This window comes from Nanorana parkeri, unplaced genomic scaffold (genome assembly GCF_000935625.1).
Source record: "Nanorana parkeri isolate BGI_ZX_2015 unplaced genomic scaffold, ASM93562v1 scaffold19, whole genome shotgun sequence".
Taxonomy (NCBI): Eukaryota; Metazoa; Chordata; class Amphibia; order Anura; family Dicroglossidae; genus Nanorana; species Nanorana parkeri.
In genome coordinates this window covers 2,339,188-2,353,397 of record NW_017306287.1, presented here as the reverse complement: position 1 = coordinate 2,353,397, position 14,210 = coordinate 2,339,188, and the positions used below count along the sequence as shown (strand labels likewise).

General features: G+C 48.7%; 1 long non-coding RNA gene across 1 annotated transcript in view; it reads right to left on the bottom strand.

Annotated features, from left to right (window-relative positions):
• Positions 1 to 9,566, bottom strand: part of LOC108791102 — a 21,655-nt gene extending 12,089 nt beyond the window's left edge. The window contains exons 1-2 of the long non-coding RNA XR_001941486.1: positions 9,555 to 9,566; positions 2,600 to 2,602 (exon numbers count right to left, since the gene is read on the bottom strand). This is a non-coding gene — a long non-coding RNA (uncharacterized LOC108791102). The remainder of the gene's footprint in view (positions 1 to 2,599; positions 2,603 to 9,554) is intronic.
• Positions 9,567 to 14,210: the final 4,644 nt, after the last annotated feature.

Below are 14,210 nucleotides of genomic sequence, written 5' to 3'. Positions count from 1 at the left end.
TGAGAGGATTACATATATATTGTGTGCATAACATATGGGCATTAGTACGCCAAGCATTAGTTGGCGCCGGACTCCTCGTCAACTCTGGTCACTGCGACATAGTAGATCATTTGAAAGTCCATGAACCCATCGCACTCCTAACCACTAACTCCAAATAAAGAAAAGTTGGGTGCTACGGTGATCAACGGGTGGCAGCCGTGACATACATGTTGAAAAACACGGACACCGGCACTCCAATAACGATGCAAAAGGACGTCTATTTAATGACGTAATACAGCATATCACACAGTATGCAACAAACGTTTCGGGGTCACACAGGATCCCCTAACTGAGGCAAAAGACATGTGATGGAAACACAAACAGATTGGTTCTGTGATTGACTTGTTTGTCACGGTTCTGTGCTATATATATATGTGTTTCTGTTTGTGTTTCCATCACATGTCTTTTGCCTGAGGAAGGGGATCCTGTGTGACCCCGAAACGTTCGTTGCATCTTGTGTGATATGCTGTATTACGTCATTAAAGGAGAACTATGAGGTGAGTGCTTTTCACTCACCTCATAGTTCTAGCCGACCTGTGACAATGAGACTGTCACAGGTCGGCTCAGTAGATCTGGAGGTGAGCGAACACATACCGGCGTTCGCTCACCTCTCGATCCTGTCACGGCTCTCTGCCGTGACAGGGGAGGGGCTGGATTCCCCGCTCCCCGCTCCGATCTGCCAGCGCTGACTGGCGGAACGGACGGGGGAGGGGGCGGGTACAGCTGGCTCTGCCTCTGTATAGGCAGAGCCAGCTGTCACTCACGCCGCAGGGTGGATCCAGACATAATTGTCGGGATCCGCTCCGGCTGCGGCGTCTCAGTATACACCGAGCTGTAGCTCGAGATATACTTAGCTTAGGGTAACGGGAGGACGCTAGTTTGTGTCCTCCCGTTACCTTAAGGAGAACTATGGGGAAAAACACTGACCCCATAGTTCTCCTTTAAATAGACGTCCTTTTGCATCGTTATTGGAGTGCCGGTGTCCCTGTTTTTCTACATAGTAGATCATTTGTCACAATTTGCAACTTTTCTGACAATTTCGCACAATAGTTTATCAGGCCCATTAATGGCCGGGCCGCACCTGGCTACTGATTTCGGTTGCATCGCTGTCACGTTCACATTCAGAGCACCGGTGGCACGTTCAGAGCACCGGTGGCCTGTTCTAAAGCGGACTGTGTATGCCGCAATCGGATTGTGCGATCACCTTTAGAACTACAAACAGCCCTCGTCTGATTGGGTGTGAACGATATTTATTATTGATGTAGGCCTTCATATTACCTAGATGTGATCAGACTGGATATTCAGACTGTACCGCGTATGGCCAGCTGAACGCACCTGCTGGGTGCCCTTCCCATGAATCCATGATAAACAATTTGCAATGTGCATTCGTTGTGTCCCTAGAAATGATCATAAAGGGTTTATAATTAGGGAATAACCATCCTTTAGCTACGCTATAGCAAAGCGTCCCTGCAAAATGACTTTAAAACGTTTAAACTGTGCCGAACTGCGGCTCCTCCGTCTCTCCAGGGGATGCGCGTCTCCTGCATGGATTGGGTTAGGTATGTTGGGGTCACTGAGCTGTGTGATGCCCCCTCCTCTCCACGTTCAGGTAGGGGTGCAGTGCTGAAGGGGCTGAGCACATCCAGCGTGAGGCGCGGGCCTGAGGATTGGATGTGAAAGCAATTAAAAGGGCCGTGTTGTGCTGGCTGCAGGCTGGCTCCAGGCGCTGGGGAGAACTGCCAGGACCGATAAGGTGCTTCATTTCTCTGTCCTAAACACTCCCCTCTGAGGCCAAACTGCAGCTCACGCAGTCCTGGAGCTTCTGCGGGCCTGGGCCAGCCTGGGTGTCTGAAACGCTCGCTCGCTCGCTCCTCTTCATGGCTGCTCGCCTTTAATTTTAACCATTTTGCTGCTAGGCACTCATGTGTAAAGCAAGGTGCTGCGGGAGCCCCTAACAGGAAAAGGACGGTTTTAGAAACCATTTTCATTCTCTCAGACTGCGTGCATTTGATGTGCTCGGGCCAATAGATGTGCGTTGACTGGCCCCGATCATTCAGGTTCCATGACAGTAGGAAATGACAGGAAGGTTTAGCACAGGGCACGGTGACCCAGAAAAATTAAAGGTGCGCGCTTCCTAAGAACATTTACATACAAAAGAGAGAAAAAATCTGTCACACGGAATGACGGAACATTGGGAAATGGCGGAGACCAGAATGGGAAGTAGGAAGTCTGACTCTTATCTTTGTAATGGCATTTCCTGTATTTTATACACAACGCCCCAACAAATACTCGAGTGCTTTACAGAGTACACCCAGACATTAACATCAATCCCTGGTACAGCGGAGCTTACAATCTAATGTCACAACATCGATCCCTGGTACAGTGAGCTTACAATCTAATGTCACAACATCGATCCCTGGTACAGTGAGCTTACAATCTAATGCCATAACATCAATCCCTGGTACAGTGAGCTTACAATCTAATGTTACAACATCTATCCCTGGTACAGTGAGCTTACAATCTAATGCCATAACATCAATCCCTGGGACAGAGAGTTTACAAACTAATGCCATAACATCATTTCTTGGAACAGTGAGCTTACAATCTAATTCAATAACATTGATCCTTAGTCCAGTGGAGCTTACAATCTAATGCCATGATATCAGTCTCTGGTCCAGTGAAACTTACCATCTAATGCCATAACATCAATCCCTGGTACAGTGAGCTCACAATCTAATACCATAACATTGATCCCTGGTACAGTGGAGCTTACAATCTAATGCCAAAACATCAATCCCTGGTACAGTGAGCTCACAATCTAATACCATAACATTGATCCTTGGTACACTGTAGCTTACAATCTAATGCCATGATGCCAATTCTTGGCACAGTGAGCTTACAATCTAATGCCATAACATTAGTCCTTGGCACAGTAAAGCGTACCATCTAATGCCATGATATCAATCCCTGGTACAGTGGAGCTTACAATCTAATTTTATAATGTTGATCCCTAGTCCAGTGGAAGCTGATTAAAGGAAAATTCCACCTTTTTTTACAAATGCGCACTTCATCATGAAAGACAATATCTGAATTTGGTGTTTTCTTGCATTGGAGTCAGTAAAGCATTGCAACGGTGATCAGTGGATCGTGGGTGCAATGCTCTGGCCCCTGCAGACTCTTCCTCCCCCGTAGATGTCTGTACCAAGGTACGGACATTCAGTAACAGGGACGGGAGGAAGAATGAATGGGCTATAAGTGCGGTAATGTCATTGCACTTGTATTCCATTGTGAAAGTCCCTCTGATCTAGCTGTGTTCCATGGCAATTATTTGATACCCCACACCTGTAAATGTTCATAGGCTATACTTCGATTTTATACACATGTCGGCCATTTTGGATCAGCAGAGACTTGGAGGAATTTACCACCAATTGTAATATTTGCAAAAGACGTTTCACATGGATGCTGCTATCCTCCCAGACTAGTTGTGGGGTAATAAAGCTGCTTCACTGCAATTGACGCTTTCCTTCCTTTGAGCTGCCATTTAAGACGAATGCGCCTCTTGGTCACATGATTAATCGGGTTAGCCTGCCCTCTGTCTGACATACTCCAAACAGTTCAAAAGCTTTCATAAAAGGTGTTACCTTCATATTCCAGTTCCAATGTCTACTTTTGCCCTGGCTAATCAGAAGCCACCGACAAGGCCGAGGTTCTACTCACAGTCTCATGGCAGCTTAAAGAAGAACTCCAGGCATGTACAACCATAACCCTTGCAGTGGGGTTACCCATACACTGAAAGGGTTAAGTGCTCATTTTGGTCTAGGGCAGGGGTGGGCAACTCCGGCCCTTCAGTTGTGCTTTAACTACAAATCCCATCATCCTTCTGCTTCCGGGTGTCATGCCTGTGGCTGTCAGAGTCTTGCAATGCCTCATGGGATCTGTAGTTACACAACAGCTGGAGGGCCGGAGTTGCCTACCCCTGAGCTAGGGACTGTACTATGTAGCACCAAACAGGAGGGGGAACAGGGAAACACACCAAGTACACAGCTGGAGGGCCGGAGTTGCCCACCTCTGGTCTAGGGTCTCAAATAAAAAAGGCATACTCACCTGATCCTCAATCCCGCGGTGTTGACCAGTCTCCTCTCTCACCCTCCACTCCAGCTATGGAATGTCCCTCAGCATCTTCAGGTCCAATACAAGTGAATGGACGTGATGACATCACAGGCCCTTAGACCACTGGAGCCTGGGGGAGAAGAGGCTCCAGGCGGGACGGAGGATCAGGTGAGTACCGTATATCTTTTTTACTTTAGACCCTAGACCAAAACGAGCACTTAACCCTTAATGGGGGTAGCCCTACTGCAAGGGTTAATTTTGTACATGCCCGGAGTACTTCTTTAAAGTGATCCGGGTCACTTCTACCCATAATGCTCCATGTTATAGATGGGGCAAGCTACATACCTTTCCTGCGGCCCATGTGTTGAAGAGCCGCTGCTTCACTGCTCCTCAGCTGCTGTAGGTATTCCACCTTTCCGGGTTTGTAGAATACCTGCCACCTCCTCTGCATGCTGTGGTTTCTTCCAGCCGCTCATACGTACCAGAGGACATAGGAGCCAGCGGGAGAAACCACAGTGCGCACCAGGGGTGGCAGGTATTTGAACAACCCAAAATTGGCTTTTCAACACAAGGGCCACCAAAAAGGTAGGCATATTGCCTCTTCTTTGACAAGCTGTATGTGGAAGTGACCTTGTGGTGACAGGGTCACTTTAATGACCCTTTTAACCCTCCAAGGCCATTGCCACGGGCCCTGTAGCGGTTGCCGTTTCTTTATCACACATTTACTACCTTTATCAGACTAGAATTTATTACCTCCTTCTCCAGCCTATAAAGCAGGGGTAGCCAAACTCCGGCCCTCCAGCTGTGGTGGAACTACAAATCTCATGAGGCATTGCAAGGTTCTCCCAGCCACAGACATGACTCCCGGAGAGAGATGTATCATGGGATTTGTAGTTTCACCACACCTGGAGGGCCGGAGTTTGGCTACCCCTGCTATAAAGGGTAAAACTTAAAGTAGTATTAGGGTCTGGGCGTTTTTTACCTTAATGCATTCTCAGCATTAGGGTGAAAATGGCACAGCACTTTTTTTCTCCCCCAGTCCCGGCCGCTCGGTCCCGAAGCGATCCTCCGTTTGCAGAGGGAGAATATTGATGGCAGAGGAGCCATAGGCTCCTTCTGCCATCAATCAAAGAAGGAAGGGGCGTGGCCTGCCACAAGGCTGTGTGTGTCTATGGACGCACAGAGCCTCTGCGGGCACGAGCGTGCATGGGTGCCTCCTAGGGTTACCACCTTTTCTTCCAGCGAAAACCCGAACACTCTAGCGACGCACGGACATTTTTTGGGGGGGAGAATGAGTCGCGGCTTATTCATATGTAAATAGCGCCTCCCATTCATAAGTAAATATCACAGTCGAGACTATTTTCAGTGGGGGGCCAGTAGCCCCTATCTTAATTTTGGTTGCCCATGTCTGCCTGACAACATGTGTCCGGGTCTCAGCTGCCATGAAACCTGGACACAGCATTAAAAACCCGAACTGTCCAGGTGAATCCTGGACAGGTGGCAACCCTAGTGCCTCCATTAGACCTATGGTGGCACCCATACAGGGGGTCGGGGGCAGGGCGAAGAGCGCTGCGGGGACCCACTAAAAAACGAGGAATTAAAAAGTTTTAAAGAAAGGCAGCAACAGCCTCCAGCAGAGGAGGGTCCACTTAAAGGAGAAATGTAAAAAAAAATTAGGCTTTAATATCATTTTAATTACCAAGCAGAACATTTTTTGAATCACGGAGGGGCTCGAACCAAATCCCAACCCCACGGACGTTGTCCTAAGCTCCGTCTCGGCCCGCCGCCCCCTTCACCGGCAGGTAGGGGGTTAAGCAGAAGTTCAGGCGCACTGACTGTTAAACTCTTTCTCCAGGCGCACTCGGTGGCTCTTCACTTGTGAAATGTCCCTGTCACTTGGCGTTAGGCTCCACATTACCAGAGCAGGCAGCGCTGTGCGCTCGTTAACGCCACCCCTGCTCTTGTCAGCGCTTGTAAACGAGAGGTCAGGGGCATCGGCCTCAACAACATGAAGCCCCAAGGGAAAGGCAGAGGTGTCAGCGAGGATGCAGGAGAGGTGTGTGTGTGTGTGCGGAGATGAATGCTGGGTCTGAGAAGGTTTTGTGCCTGGAAAACAGATCATGAATGTATACGGAATGTATTATTTAAGAAAGCGGCTCCTTTTTTCCTGAGCTATGTCTGATGGTTCCTCCTTGTATACAACATCACCAACACTGCCGATGTCAACCCATTCATAAAAAACTCATATAGCACCTGAATCTCATTTCCAATCATATTCAATCTGCATCTTTCCTGCCAGGGAGATCCTTGTTTAGGCACTTCCTGTTATGGGGTGACAACGTGTTGATCCTATTGCCTAATTGCGCGTTGCGTTGTCACCCTGTTACATGCAGATAAAGACTGTAAGCAGTTGTGCTGATGCTCAGTGGGCAGGCCACCGTTCAGGAAGCCAGCCCTGAGAAATGGCATGCAGCCGCCACTGGGATAAGTGCACATAGATGGGAAGTGGGTGCGTGCATATAGACGGGAAGTGGGTGCAAGGAGGTTGCGGGAGATCAGCTTCACGGAGATGCAAAAAAAATAAAAGTAAGTAGTTTCCAAAATTTGTATGCCCTTCCTTCATTTCCTTTTTATTGTAGGTTGTACCTGGCTTGAACAATCCAATACAAATAAAATACTTGTTTTGTAGGTTTATCATTACTATTATTATTATTTTTTATAGAGCACCTGAAAATGTTTCATTTTACTTAGATAACCAAAAAAAGGTGTTTAAAGCTGAACTCAAGGTGTTATTTTTCAAATGTCGATATACTGTATGTAATGCCATAGCTCCTCAGACCAAGTCTGTGCACGCAGTATGGATACTTGCTGACTTGCCAGAATCCACAGTCAGCGTAACTCTTCAATAAGATACAGCAGTTGACTACAATGTAATATAATACGGATAGGTGAAGAACAGGGGATGATTATCCAGTCTTTTCAAGTGTAAGAAGACAATGGACTCAATTCACAAAGCTTCAACAACTAGGGATGCACTGATACCGATACTAGTGCCCATACAGAGTATTTGGGCAAGTACGAGTATTCAGCCAAATGCTCAGATACTTACCTCCAATACCGGAAACCTCCAGTCAGAGGGAGATCTTTCTTGATGCACAAGAAAGCCCGCAAACAGTTTGCTAAAGACAAGCAGACTAAGGGCATGGATTACTGGAACCATGTCCTGTGGTCTGATGAGACCAAGATAAACTTATTTGGTTTAGATGGTGTCAAGCGTGTGTGGCGGCAACCAGGTGAGGAGTACAAAGACAAGTGTGTCTTGCCTATAGTCAAGCATGGTGGTGGGAGTGTCATGCTCTGGGGTTGCATGAGTGCTGCTGGTACTGGGGAGCTACAATTCATTGAGGGAACCATGAATGCCAACATGTACTGTGACATACTGAAGCAGAGCATGATCCCCTCCGTTTGGAGACTGGGCTGCAGGGCAGTATTCCAACATGATAACGACCCCAAACACACCTACAAGACGACCACTGTTGCTCACTATCTCTCCTCGCTCTCTCCTGGCTGTCTCTCCTCACTCATCCTCCTGGCTGTCTCTCCTTGCTCATCTTCATGGGTCTCTCTCCTTGCTCATCTTCATGGGTCTCTCTCCTGGCTGTCTCTCCTCACTCTCTCCTCTGGCTGTCTCTCCTCGCTCTCTGTCCTGGCTGTCTCTCCTCACTCTCTCCTCTGGCTGTCTCTCCTCACTCTCTCCTCCGGCTCTCTCTCCTCGCTCTCTTTCCTGGCTGTCTCTCCTCACTCTCTCTCCTGGCTCTCTCCTCACTCTCTCCTCTGGCTGTCTCTACTTGCTCATCCTCCTGGGTCTGTCCCCTGGCTGTCTCTCCTCACTCTTTCTCCTGGCTGTCTCTCCTGGCTCTCTCTCCTGGCTGTCTCTCCTCATTCTCTCCTATGGCTGTCTCTCCTCGCTCATCCACCTCAGTCTCTCTTCTGGCTGTCTCTCCTCACTCTCTCCTCTGGCTGTCTCTCCTTGCTCATCCTCCTGGGTCTCTCTCCTGGCTGTCTCTCCTCACTCTCTCCTCTGGCTGCCTCTCCTTGCTCATCCTCCTGGGTCTCTCTCCTGGCTGTCTCTCCCCATTCTCTCCTCTGGCTGTGTCTCCTTGCTCATCCTCCTGGGTCTCTCTCCTGGCTGTCTCTCCCCATTCTCTCCTCTGGCTGTGTCTCCTTGCTCATCCTCCTGGGTCTCTCTCCTGGCTGTCTCTCCTCACTCTCTCCCCTGGCTGTCTCTCCTCGCTCCTCCACCTCATCCTCTCCTCTGGCTGTCTCTCCTTGCTCATCCTCCTGGGTCTCTCTCCTGGCTGTCTCTCCTCACTCTCTCCCCTGGCTGTCTCTCCTCGCTCCTCCACCTCATCCTCTCCTCTGGCTGTCTCTCCTTGCTCATCCTCCTGGGTCTCTCTCCTGGCTGTCTCTCCTCACTCTCTCCCCTGGCTGTCTCTCCTCGCTCTCTCTCCTGGCTGTCTCTCCTCACTCTCTCCTATGGCTGTCTCTCCTCGCTCATCCACCTCACTCTCTCCTCTGGCTGTCTCTCCTCACTCTCTCCTCTGCCTGTCTCTCCTCACTCTCTCCTCTGCCTGTCTCTCCTCACTCTCTCCTCTGGCTGTCTCTCCTCACTCTCTCCTCTGGCTGTCTCTCCTCGCTCTCTCCCCTGGCTGTCTCTCATTCTCTCCTCTGGCTGTCTCTCCTCGCTCTCTCCCCTGGCTGTCTCATCTCGCTCTCTCCCCTGGCTGTCTCTCATTCTCTCCTCTGGCTGTCTCTTATTGCGCTTTCTCCTAAATGTCTCTCCTCGCTCTCTCCTGTATATTCTCCCAAAAAATAATTCAGCGCAGCACTACCGCTTTTGGCTTTTGCTTGAAGAAAAGATGGCAACCCTATCAAGGACAAGTGTGGCAAATTCCCCTCGCACTCGGAATTTCGACAATTAGGAAACATCTCCATTTGACTGGAATAGACTTTCAGAGCACATACATGTTAACATGCCACATCCCTGTTCCAGCTACACACATGTCAGCCTCAGTGTTACCCGGACAGGTTAATAATCCCCTTAGATATATGTGATGGAGTTGGACTGGGTGACAGAGAGGTTGCCTTAGCTCCATCCAGCGCTACCAGCCAGCCAAGAAATGAGCAGCGACAGCCTGATAATGGCGGGCCACTCCGAGCATCCGCAGGCCCCCCCAGACCTCGGGTAGAACATATGGCAGCGTTCATCCGCCCCCCAGCCCAATAATTACTGCTAACCACCAAACTGGTGAGGGGTGCGCCAAGCTCAGACACACTGCTCTAAAGGGCGCTCAGAGCAACGGCACGGGAGGAGGGAGGCACACGGAGTTAACCTATAGTGACACAAATGTATGTATGTATTAACTTCATGTATCTGCTGCACCGCAATCCATGGAGAGCTAACACAAACGTGTGAAGAGGATGAGGTGCACCGTCCAACAAAAGCCGCCATGCTTCAATGGTGAGATCATTACCAGGGACACCGAGCTGCTGAATGACTTCTTCTGAGGCCTTGTACAGACAGAATCTGGAGCAGTTGCCCATGACAACCAATCAGCTTTGCTGTTTAGTTTGTTCATTAAGGATTTGGAAATGAAAGGGAGAAGCTGGTTGGTTGCCATGGGAAACTGCTCCAGATTATGTCTGCACAAGGCCTAGTACAAGGCCTCAGAAGAAGCCCTTCAGCAGCTCCGTGTTTTGCGCCAGTTTTGATAAATTTCCCCCAAATTAGTTTTTCTGCATTTAAAGTAGATGTTAGCCCAGCTTCTAAAATCTCATATAATTATTAACACATTAGTGTGCTCTCTTGCGTTGTCACTTTACCACAGTGGTAGGCAATCCCATCATGCATCTGCCTCTGGGAGTCATGGGTGTGGCTGTCAGAGTTTTGCAATGCATCATGGGAATTGTAGTTTCACCACAGCCGGAGTGCGAAGTAGCCTACATCTGGCTTCATTCAGCCATTGCTGACCTAGTTACTAAACTAGTTGCCTGACCAGGGACTTGCAGTGCCTCATGGGACTTGTAGTTCCACAACAGCTGGAGTGCCGAGGTTGCCTACCCCTGCCCTGATTTTATAGTGGGGATGGCAAGCTGCTGTGCTCACTGCGCAAGTATGTTCCATGGCTGCAAAGAGGCTGCAAGGAGAGCTGCAGTACTGAGATGCAACAAAGGATGAAAAGAAGGTGAAATTGTATTTTCTAAAAGAAAAATGTCAGTTGTTTCCAGGACCGGCTTTAACCCCTTCATGACTGAGCTGGTTTTCAGGTTCTGTAATGACTGACACACTTTTTACATTTTTGCTGTGTGATTCTTCCACAGCAGTAATATACTTACTAAATGTACCCACACATATTATATATAGTTTTTTAGAGGACAGATAGGGCTATATAATTATATCACATATGTGTACCTAACCCCTCACTTAGTTTGAATAAAATAAAAAAATGAGGAAAAAAACTAGAAGAAAACACTTTTTTCACAAGTTTTGATTTTTATTATTTTTTTTAAATTTTTTTATATTTATTTTCCTAATTTTGTTTTACACTTTATTTTTATTTTTTTACACTTTGAAAAAACCCCCCAAAAAAACCCTTTTTTTTTTCTTGTCAGTTTATATCAAGCAGTCACTATGACTGCTTGATAAATTAACTCTTTTTTTCAATTTTTGGCTATTAGGCTGATCCAAACTTAGGAACAGCTAATAATAAGAGACTGATCCTGACTTTAGTCAGATTCAGATCTCACTAGGTCTTTGATCGCCTAGACGATCAGAACTGATACATTTCACTCAAAAGATATACATTGTATCTTTTGAGTAAAATGTATCTAAACATCGGGCTCTCCAGCTGTCAAAACAAATAGCAGAGAGGTGAGGTGAGTCACTGTTACCTCTCTGCTATTTTCAGCTGTCAAATACAGGATGGCAAATTGCGGTCCTGTATTTGCATGTAACGGCTTAATTCTTTCATTAATGAAAGGAAGAAGCTTTTACAAAAAGCTTAATTATTTCATTAATGAATGTCTCAATACTGAGGCATTCATTAATGACTGGTAACTGCTGAGAATCAGCTGTTACCAGCTTTACAAAGCCTGATATAACTTGTCACGTACTGTGTACGTGGCCAGTCATATAGGCACAAAGTGCCGGGACGTACACTGTACGTCTCCCGTCACAAAGGGGTTAATATTGAGTGGACCCTGGGCAATTATTCTCTTGCCCCCTTCCCCTACCCACCGGCATGGCAGGGGCGTCCCGAGGCTGGGTGACACCCGGAGCGGTAACCTCAGGTGGACTGTGGGGGCTCTCAGGTGGGCTGTGCGGGCTCCCAGGTGGGCTATGGGGGCTCTCAGGTGGGCTGTTCAGGCTCTCGGGTGGGCTGTGCGGGCTCCCAGGTGGACTGTGGGGGCTCTCAGATGGGCTGTGCGGGCTCCCTGCTGCGCGGGCTTTCAGGTGTGCTGTGGGGGCTCTCAGGTGCGCTGTGGGGGCTCTCAGGTGGGCTGTGCAGGCTCCCAGGTGGGCTGTGGAGGCTTTCAGGTGGCTTGTGGGGGCTCTCAGGTGGGCTGTGCGGCTCTCATGCCTCATTCACAGCAGACACAGTGCGTTCTGGGGGGCTGGACTTGCTCACCCCTATAGTGAGATTTCAATTGATTTTGACATTGGCTGGAATTCTATCAATCGTTTCTAGTCCATCGTATGAATGAGAATGACTCTGTGTGTGAGTGAGTGTGTGTGTGATTGTGTGTGAGTGTATATGTGTGTGTGTGTTTCTCGTAATGCAGATCGATTAAATGACAGATCGCGTCTGATAAATCATATTTTCAATCGGTGATGCATGTGTTGCTTCGTTCCACATTTTAATGGATGATGAATCACTCGCTTCAGATAGCTTGTATGTTAATCGATTAGACCAGTCACCCCCCACAAGATGAGAGAGCAGCAGTGACCGGTCTTTATTACAGGAGGGGCGGAGTCAAGACCAGTCACCCTGCAATAGGAGAGAGAACAGCAGTGAGCGGTCTTTATTACAGGAGGGGCGGAGACAGGACCAGTCACCCTGCACAAGGAGAGAGGACAGAAGTGAGCGGTCTTTATTACAGGAAGCTCCATGTCTCACACTGGATTACTTGACAGATCTGGAAGAAATACACAAAGTTCACCAAGATTGAAGGAAGAACACACATGACTCTTGTATGTAGACAATGTCTGCCTATCCCGGAGTTCAGCTTTAAGTGTGTAAGGAAGCCCTCCGTAGGTGGGCGCGCTCCCTTCTGAATGCGCGTGTCTGCCGCGAGTCCTCGCGCAGCCCTTCCCCGGCATCGTCTCCCTCAGCCGAGCTGATACGGAGTGACGGGGGATTGTCTGCGAGGAGAGAAATGGCTCAACCCGACAGCATCATTGGACGGAGCTCCCAACACTCGGAGCCCCCACCACCGCCTCCCGCTGTACCCGCGAGGGGGATCATTTCCATTGAACAGATGTTTGGTGTCAGAGCGAGTCACTGTAACATTACAAGACGTCCGCTGCACAATGCACTGAGATTCCCCAGCAGCCACCATACACCTCTCACACGGGAAGGGAGCAGAGTCAAAAGGGGTCAACGTTCTAATCTCACTTGTGTCAGAAGTAATGGGTGGGGGGGAGGGGGGGGAACAAGAAGCGCACCTAAAAACCTGTGGCAGCGCCGGAGTTTTATAGACAATCCTTGCAAGATTAAAGGCTGACCTTTCAGGCTGATCACCTTTCTGATGTCTCACCGTGAACATGAAACATAGTCAGATCATCAATCACCAACTTACCTGAAACACGGGATTCTTGTGTTCATTCTTACATCAGAGACGAGGGAGCATGAGTCATCCATTCATTACTTACCAGTGAAAACAAGCTGTGTTATCTGCATTCTGATTCTGCTCTGACCTGTATATTAACTAGGGATGCACCAATGCCGATACTAGTATTGGTGCCGACACCCAGTATTTGGGCGAGTACTCGTACTCCCCCAAATGCTCAGATTCTTAGGCCTCATTCACACTACTAACAGCCGGCCCTTACAGATCCGTGCTGTGTACACGGCCATATCAGGCCGCTACCGAGAAGGACAGGTGCTGTGTGTGATTGTACGCAGTGGCCTGTTCTTCTCTGCAGTGGCCTGTTCTGCCCACGCTATGCGTCACGCCGCATAGCGTGACGCATTTCCGCCCCCTCCTGTAATAAAGACCACTCACTGCTGTTCTCTCTCCTTGTGCAGGTGATTGGTCTTGTCTCTGCCCCCTCCTGTAATAAAGACCAGTCACTGCTGCTCTCTCTCCTTGTGCAGGGTGACTGGTCTTGTCTCCGCCCCCTCCTGTAGTTTTCTTCAGGCAGCCTGTAGTGATTGAATCTTGCTGTAACAAAGACCAGTCACTGCTGCTCTCTGTCCTTGTGCACAGTGACTGGTCTTGTCTCCGTCCCCTCCTGTAGTTTCCTGCAACCAGCCTGTAGTGGGAGGAGCTTCCTGTAATAAAGACTGGTAACTGCTGCTGTCTCTCCTTGTGTAGGGTGACTGGTCTTGTACCCACCCCCACCAGTACTTTTCTAAACTTTCTGTAATAAAGACCGCTCACTGCTGCTCTCTCTCCATGTGCAGGGCGGCCGGTCTTCTTTCCGCCCCCTCCTGTAGTTTCCTGCAGGCAACCTGTAATGATTGGAGCTTCCTGTAATAAAGACTGGTAGCTCTGTGCCTATGCAGGGTGACTGGTCTTGTATCTGCCCCCTACTGTAGTTTCCTGCAACCAGCCTGTAGTGGATGGAGCTTTCTGGGCCCCTCCTACAGCTCTACTCTCTGCACAGGCTATGTACAGCCCAGTGCAGATGCCACTGCAACTTATACAAGGTTATTATTGTGTTTACAAAGGCACACAAAGTAGATTTATGCGGTTATCGAAGAATATATTTGGATGAAAGTTTCTGTTTGGCTTTTAAGGTTCACTTTAAAATATAACCAAAAACGTAAAGCGAGCTC